The sequence below is a fragment of the Sceloporus occidentalis genome, unplaced genomic scaffold (genome assembly GCF_023333645.1).
Source record: "Sceloporus occidentalis isolate IW3139 unplaced genomic scaffold, rSceOcc1.0.p SCAF_52, whole genome shotgun sequence".
Lineage (NCBI taxonomy): Eukaryota > Metazoa > Chordata > Lepidosauria > Squamata > Phrynosomatidae > Sceloporus > Sceloporus occidentalis.
The window spans coordinates 378,329-385,757 of NW_028317032.1; positions in this window are offsets into that span (position 1 = coordinate 378,329).

The window sequence follows — 7,429 nt, forward strand, 5'->3', positions numbered from 1 at the left end:
TGTGAGGGGAAAAGAATCAGCCGCCGTGGTACAGAACGACCTGTATATCACTGGCTGTAAGGGGCATCTAGTCAGGGTCGTTGCTGGTCTCATCTATGGGCAGCAGGCTTGGGTTGAAGATGGGCGCTGGCACTTTAAGGCCTGCGGGCGATAAATCACATGTGTGAAGCCACCTGCCTGATACGCAAAGCCACGCCGTTTATTTGGGGGGTGCCGTCGAACACTGGCCATCTGGGCATCTTCCTGGTGAGCCAGTCCCGGCCAACCCATGCCAGATCTAAGGCTTGAGTCCATACTAGTTTATTTATGATTCTAACAATTATGACCCAATGATCCTACACAAACACGATATACCTGCGACCCAATACTCACATATAACATGTAGTCAAACATTCCCCTACCATTAACCTGATTTATTCTACCAGTCTTGGGCCGTCAGCCATCGTAGTCATCCCCCATCATCACCTCTGCACCTAAGGCCACCCGCAGTATATCATAACAGGTCCTCTCGTCGTTTTAAGTGCGTAACGCTTGGGAAGCAAAAGCTTAGACGGCACGGCGGCAGGATCTGAGCTAATTATACCCAATGTGACCCAAACCACACAAAGATTGAGAAGGCATACTAACGTAGTAATTAAGGTTGAAAGAAGACCTTAACCCTTCTGATTCTTCCTGCTTTTGATCCAAGAGAAGACAAAAAAAAATCTTTGGATTTTTCCAAAAAAATAAATCCTTTGCGACTCCAAAAGGCGATCAGATTTCTCCTTGGATCAAGAAGTTTTCCCGGTTGCCCGTTCTGCGGGGGGGCTGGCAGGTTACTCTGCAGGGGTATGATCAGACATTTTTCAGAGGGGAATATCCACTTTTAAAAATCCACATATCTAATCGCCCCCGCCCCAATATATCTCAATATTAGCATAGTGAAGGAGATAAAGCCTATTCAAAAAGAACCATACACAAGGTCTTCAAGTGTTAAGTACGTATCATGTATATGTGTGGCAGGAACGGTCTTTTTCTTGCTATGAAAATAATATAAAAAATCACCGAATCTGTTAGCCGAGTGCAATAGAAGATTTTGAGAACAAAATGCGATGTTAATGGAAATCGCTCAGGAGAAAACGTGTTGGTTCTTTTAGGTATTTTTCTCTTTTCGATACACAAGCAGCAACTGCGCGGCGATTTCTTTGCTGTTGAATAACAATTACCGTAGTTTGTCGTCTATTTCGCCGAAGGAGAGGTCAGACGTCTAACGAAAACACAACCGAGTGTCTGAAAATATTTTAGTAGGCAACAGAAAGCAAATAAAGCAAATATTCAGACAAAACAAACATTTTAATAATTCCCATTCCATATAATATAAGGTGCGTTAGTCACAATCTGATTAAAGCGATATATTTATATATAACTCCCACGACCGTCTATGACTACAGTATCTCTCCTTCTTTCTCCGCACCGTATGGTTTCCATACCCCGTTCCCTCTAACTTGAAAGCCTTGTTCGTCTTACTCTGTTACTTCTTGTTATGTCAGACCCTTTGAAGATATGACAAATTAATAGATAATAATAATAATAATATTAATAATAATAATGGCTTGTTTCTAGCTCCTTAGGTGAACTAAGCTTCCAGAGCACTTAACAAAGGGAAGAACGTCATGATACCAGCTCATCACCCTCACCATATGGTCTATTATATGGCCACCCCTACCAGCTCATCACCATCGATATATGGTCTACTATATGGCCATCCCTACCTTCGCCGTATTGTCTATTATAAGGCCACCCCTTCCAGCTCATCACCTTCGACAGCCACTTAACTTGCTTATATATTAAGGCCAGCAGGGTTGAGTTTATATTCCTGGTAATCCAGATACGAAGGTCAATGGTTCAAAAGAATGGCAGGTGGGACATAGGGGTAGGGGCATGAGAAACATAGAAAACACACTGGTGGAGTTTGGTCATAGTGGCCAGGCATACGTCGGAGCGGGTGGATGGGTCATTAAGTTCTGCTCTTTGCTTCTCATGGAATCTTGGAAACAGCAGCATTCCGAGGAGCTGTCGGTCGCCTTTATGGAAGATCCAGCTCTGAATACCACATTCAGTAATACATAAAACCTTAAAAAAACACGAGGAGCCTTCTGGGAAGGTCAAAAACCTATAGTTTCTTCTCACCAACACATAGGGATGCATTGATCCGAGCTTCGGCCAACTCATATTATCTTAAACACGGGTGTATTAAGGGCTACGACTGCTCTCTCTCTGCCATCAGTTGCCCCCAGAGCAACAGAGCATCATCTAGAAGGCCAGAGAGACCTAAGCCATTGGAAAAGCAGCCTCCTCCATGGGATTAATGCAAATGATGCTCACGATGGATTGTTGATTTTTTTTGGCGGGGCAATTTTCCAGGAGGTAGGTTTTTCTTGGAAGGTGGTACTTTAGGGTAAAGGTTCAAAATCCATGCTAGGAGTTTTTGCCAAATAAAGCATTGAGTAATATACTGTAAATACTGTATAATTAAATTAAATTAAAAATGAAGTAATAGAAAAATATTAAACAACCGTTTAATAATCATCTAATCATTAAAGCTAAAAAAAAAAATACTTTTTTATAATTCGACATAACTCTAATAATTATGTATATTTAAATATATACCCGTTGTACAGCGCTGCGGAATATGCTGCCGCTATATATGTCAGTAAATAATTATAAATAATACAATGGCTCTTCTGCAATGTCTGGAAGCTTTCATAGCGATTTTGAGACATGCTATAAGTCAATTAAATTGAAATAAATTTCCATCTATAACTGGCATTTTAATAATTAATTGCGGCAAAAATAATGCTAACAGAAGCGATCTCCAGGCTAAAAGCCAAGCATTAATAATTACATTAATAATGATGAACATTGCCCAAAATAAGAAGCATCTACATGAAAATGAATCATCAGACTTGGACAAAATGGAACCGTATTCCCTGAAAAAGCTTTCAAAGTATAGAGAATTCCTAGGCCTGATGTCATTACTTATTAGAGATGACATCATCATACTTTAACTATGCAGTACACAGGGCTGGCTCAGTCCTTCTTGGTTTGGGTAAATAGGAAAATGTTATATATCGGTTACATAAGATGAGTGTTTCAGTTACAGGACGCTATTAAGACAATATGGACCTGATGAATTAAAGGGAGTATTTTTGTATGATTGCTTGAATTAGGCCATCTTTCACACCTGGCAAGTGTCCAGTGGGTCGGTGGCCAATAGCGCCAATTACCCTCATTGCCACTCCAGTGGCAGATCGCGTGATGCAGTGTGCGGCTGCCGGCTGGATACACATGGCCACACACTGCAATAGCGTAAAAGCATAGTGCGCAGCTGTGCACGCATTTTATTTAGTGGACGCTGCCCTCAAATCTCTTTGGAGTCAAGAAGGAACTTTTTCCCCTGATGGTAGAATTCGAAGTAGCTTAATTAGGGTTTTTTGGGGGGTTTTTTGCCAAAAATAGGAAGGTTAGGTAGAAGGGTTGAACTTGATGGACTTAGGTCTTTTTTCAACCTTATGCATTATGTAACTATGTTTAAGTAGCTGGAAGGCAACTTTGTAATCATATCTACAATTGCCCCGGGTCTGGACCCCTAAAGCTGTAACCCCTCCATACTGCGCTTCCGTCCGAGCAAAGTCTGGTGGGTGCACTGCTGGTCAAGCATTAAGTGGAAATGGGCAGGGAGAAGGAAAAAATGAAAGACAAATGTCATCTTTTGCATCAACACGCCTTCTTATTTCTTATGAGTCCTTGGAGGGGTTTGCAATTACGTGTCGGGATGGCTGTGATTTATGTTTTTGGTGAGTGCTAGCCTTATATGAGAATGACCAATTCATTAGAAGAATATTACTTAATATGCGGAACTCAACCCTTCCTAGAGATCACACACACACACTGATTTTTCTGTAATTTATAAAGTTTGGGGGGGTGTACAACAACTACGAGTAAATTGCTAGCGATGCGAAACAGATATTACGAAAGAAAGGAAGAAAAAAAAGAAAGACAAGAAAGAAAAAGATAGAAAGATAAGAAAAAAGAGATATAAAGACAAGAAAAAGAAAAAAGACAAAAAAGAAAGAAAAATACAGAAAGACAAGAAAGAAAAAGACAGAAATAAAGAAAAAGAAATAAAGAGAAAGAAAGAAAAATACAAGACAAGATAGACAGAAAGACAAGAAAGAATAAGACAGAAAGAAAAATACAGAAAAACAAGACAGTAAGAAAGAAATACAGAAAGAAAGAAAATGACAGTATTTTCAGAGCTGGAAATTCATCATATGTACGGCACAGCCGAGGACAGAAGTATTTGTATAGGGAATTACTCTACCTTTATGTAAAAAGAGAGCGTTAAAAGCCGTGCCTAATACCTAACATTACATTCAGTGGTTTGCAGATCGCATTCTGCTAAAAGGCTCAGCCGGAGGAGGCAGGACTGCTGGAGCCAGGAGTCTCCAATAAAATAGGTTTTTTTATCATTTACTGGATTATTTAAAGGTTATTTTACATTTTCTTTGGAGTCCAGATTCTGCAAACAGAAGAAAAGCGTCTGTGGTACGCGGATTAGTGGCTCTTAAACATACGTAAGCCATAACCTTTTGTTTAAATGGGATGAACTCTAAATAAAAACACATTAAAACATATAAAACATTTTGCTTTATATATATATATATATAATTATGTATATACCGCAGTGCCCTAAGAAAAGTATGTGCCCCTTCCCGATTTCTTCTATTTTTCCTTATTTGTCACATTTAAATGGTTCATATCATCCAACAAAGACAGTGTAGGTAAATATAAATGCAGCTTTTTATCATTTCATTTATTGAAGTTAAAGGTTAATCAAAAGATTATATATATATATGAAAAAGGAATTGCTCCCCTAAAACCTAATAAATGATTGTGCCACCCTTGACAACAACTGTAATCAAACTAACAATGAGCCTTTTATGTCACCGTGGAGGTATTTTGGCCGCTCTTTTTTTCCAGAATTGTTTCAATTCAGCCACAATGGAGGGGTTTTCAGCATGATCCGTCTTTTTAAGGTCCCGCCGCAGCATCTCATCGGATTCAAGTCAGGACTTTGCCTCCAAAACCTACACTTTGTTTATTTTGAGCCATACAGAGGTGGACTTGTGTGCTTCAGATCATTGTCCTGCTGCATAACCCAACTGCACTTGAGCTTTAGGTCGCAGACTGATGGCCGTATATTCTCCTTCAGGATTTTCTGAATTAAGGGTTCCATCAGTTATGGCAAGTCGCCCAGGTCCTGAAGCAGCAAAGCAGCCCCAGACCATCACACTACCACCACCCAGACCATCACACTACCACCACCCAGATATTCACACTACCACCACCCAGACCATCACGCTACCACCACCCAGACCATCACACTACCACCACCCAGATATTCACACTACCACCACCCAGACCATCACACTACCACCACTCAGACCATCATACTACCACCACCCAGACCATCACACTACCACCACCGAGACCACCACACTACCACCACCCAGACCATCACACTATCACCACCGAGACCACCACACTACCACCACCCAGACCATCACGCTACCAGCACCCAGACCATCATGCTACCACCACCCAGACCATCACACTACCACCACCCAGACCATCACACTACCACCACTCAGACCATCATACTACCACCACCCAGACCATCACACTACCACCACCGAGACCACCACACTACCACCACCCAGACCATCACACATCACAGATATTCACACTACCACCACCCAGACCATCACACTACCACCACTCAGACCATCATACTACCACCACCCAGACCATCACACTACCACCACCGAGACCACAACACTACCACCACCCAGACCATCACACTACCACCACCGAGACCACCACACTACCACCACCCAGACCATCATACTACCACCACCCAGACCATCACACTACCACCACCGAGACCACCACACTACCACCACCCAGACCATCACACTACCACCACCGAGACCACCACACTACCACCACCCAGACCATCACGCTACCAGCACCCAGACCATCATGCTACCACCACCCAGACCATCACACTACCACCACCCAGATATTCACACTACCACCACCCAGACCATCACACTACCACCACTCAGACCATCATACTACCACCACCCAGACCATCACACTACCACCACCGAGACCACCACTACTACCACCACCCAGACCATCACACATCACAGATATTCACACTACCACCACCCAGACCATCACACTACCACCACTCAGACCATCATACTACCACCACCCAGACCATCACACTACCACCACCGAGACCACAACACTACCACCACCCAGACCATCACACTACCACCACCGAGACCACCACACTACCACCACCCAGACCATCACGCTACCAGCACCCAGACCATCATGCTACCACCACCCAAACCATCACACTGCCACCACACAGACATTCATACTACCACCACCCAGACCATCACGCTACCACCACTGTGAATGTTGCTGTGACGTTCTTATTGTGGAATGTTGTGTTAGATTTACACCAGATATAACACATGTCTTCAAAAAAGTTCCACTTTTGACTCATCAGTCAACAGAATATTATCCCAAAAGTCTTGCGGGCCATCAAGATGTTTTTTTGGCAAATGTGAGATGAGCTTTGTGTTTTTTGGGGCCAGCAGTGGTTTTTGCCTTGTAACTTTCCCATGGATGACATTTTTCCACAATCTCTTTCTTATTGTGGAATCATAACCACAGACCTTAACTGAGGCAAGTGAAGCCTGCAGTTCTTCACACGTTAGTCTGGGTTGTTATGTGACCTCCTGGATGAGTTGTCAATTCGTTCTTGGAGGAATTTTGGTCAGCCGGCCACTCATGGGAAGGTTGGCCCCTGTTCCAAGATTTCTCCATTTGTAGATGAAGGCTCTCACCGGGGTTCGCTGGAGTCTCAAAGCCTAAGACATGACTTTGTAACTCTTTCCAAACTGGTAGAGGTCAATGACTTTGTTTCTCATCTGTTGCTTCACTTAGCAAGTCAGGCTCTATTTGATGTTTAGATTCAGCAGGGCTGGCAGTAATTACCCCTGGGGGTGTCTCATGAAATTGGACCCAATTATCAAGTAAATTTGGTTAATTGGTTGATTAAGTAAGAGGGCAATTACTTTTTCACATAGAAGAAATCAGGAAGGGGGCAAATACTTTTTTTACAGCACTGCAAAATGTGTATTTTTAGCCAAGAAGTCTTTGATTAAAAAAGTGTATATTTATTAGTTATCATCATTATTTTTAGAAATTTTGGTTCATTTGGTTATTATGCCCTTTGTAACTGGCCCTATATCTCTTATCTCTTTCTTTTTAACCCTATGGGGTATTTGTAAGCTACTGTAATTGG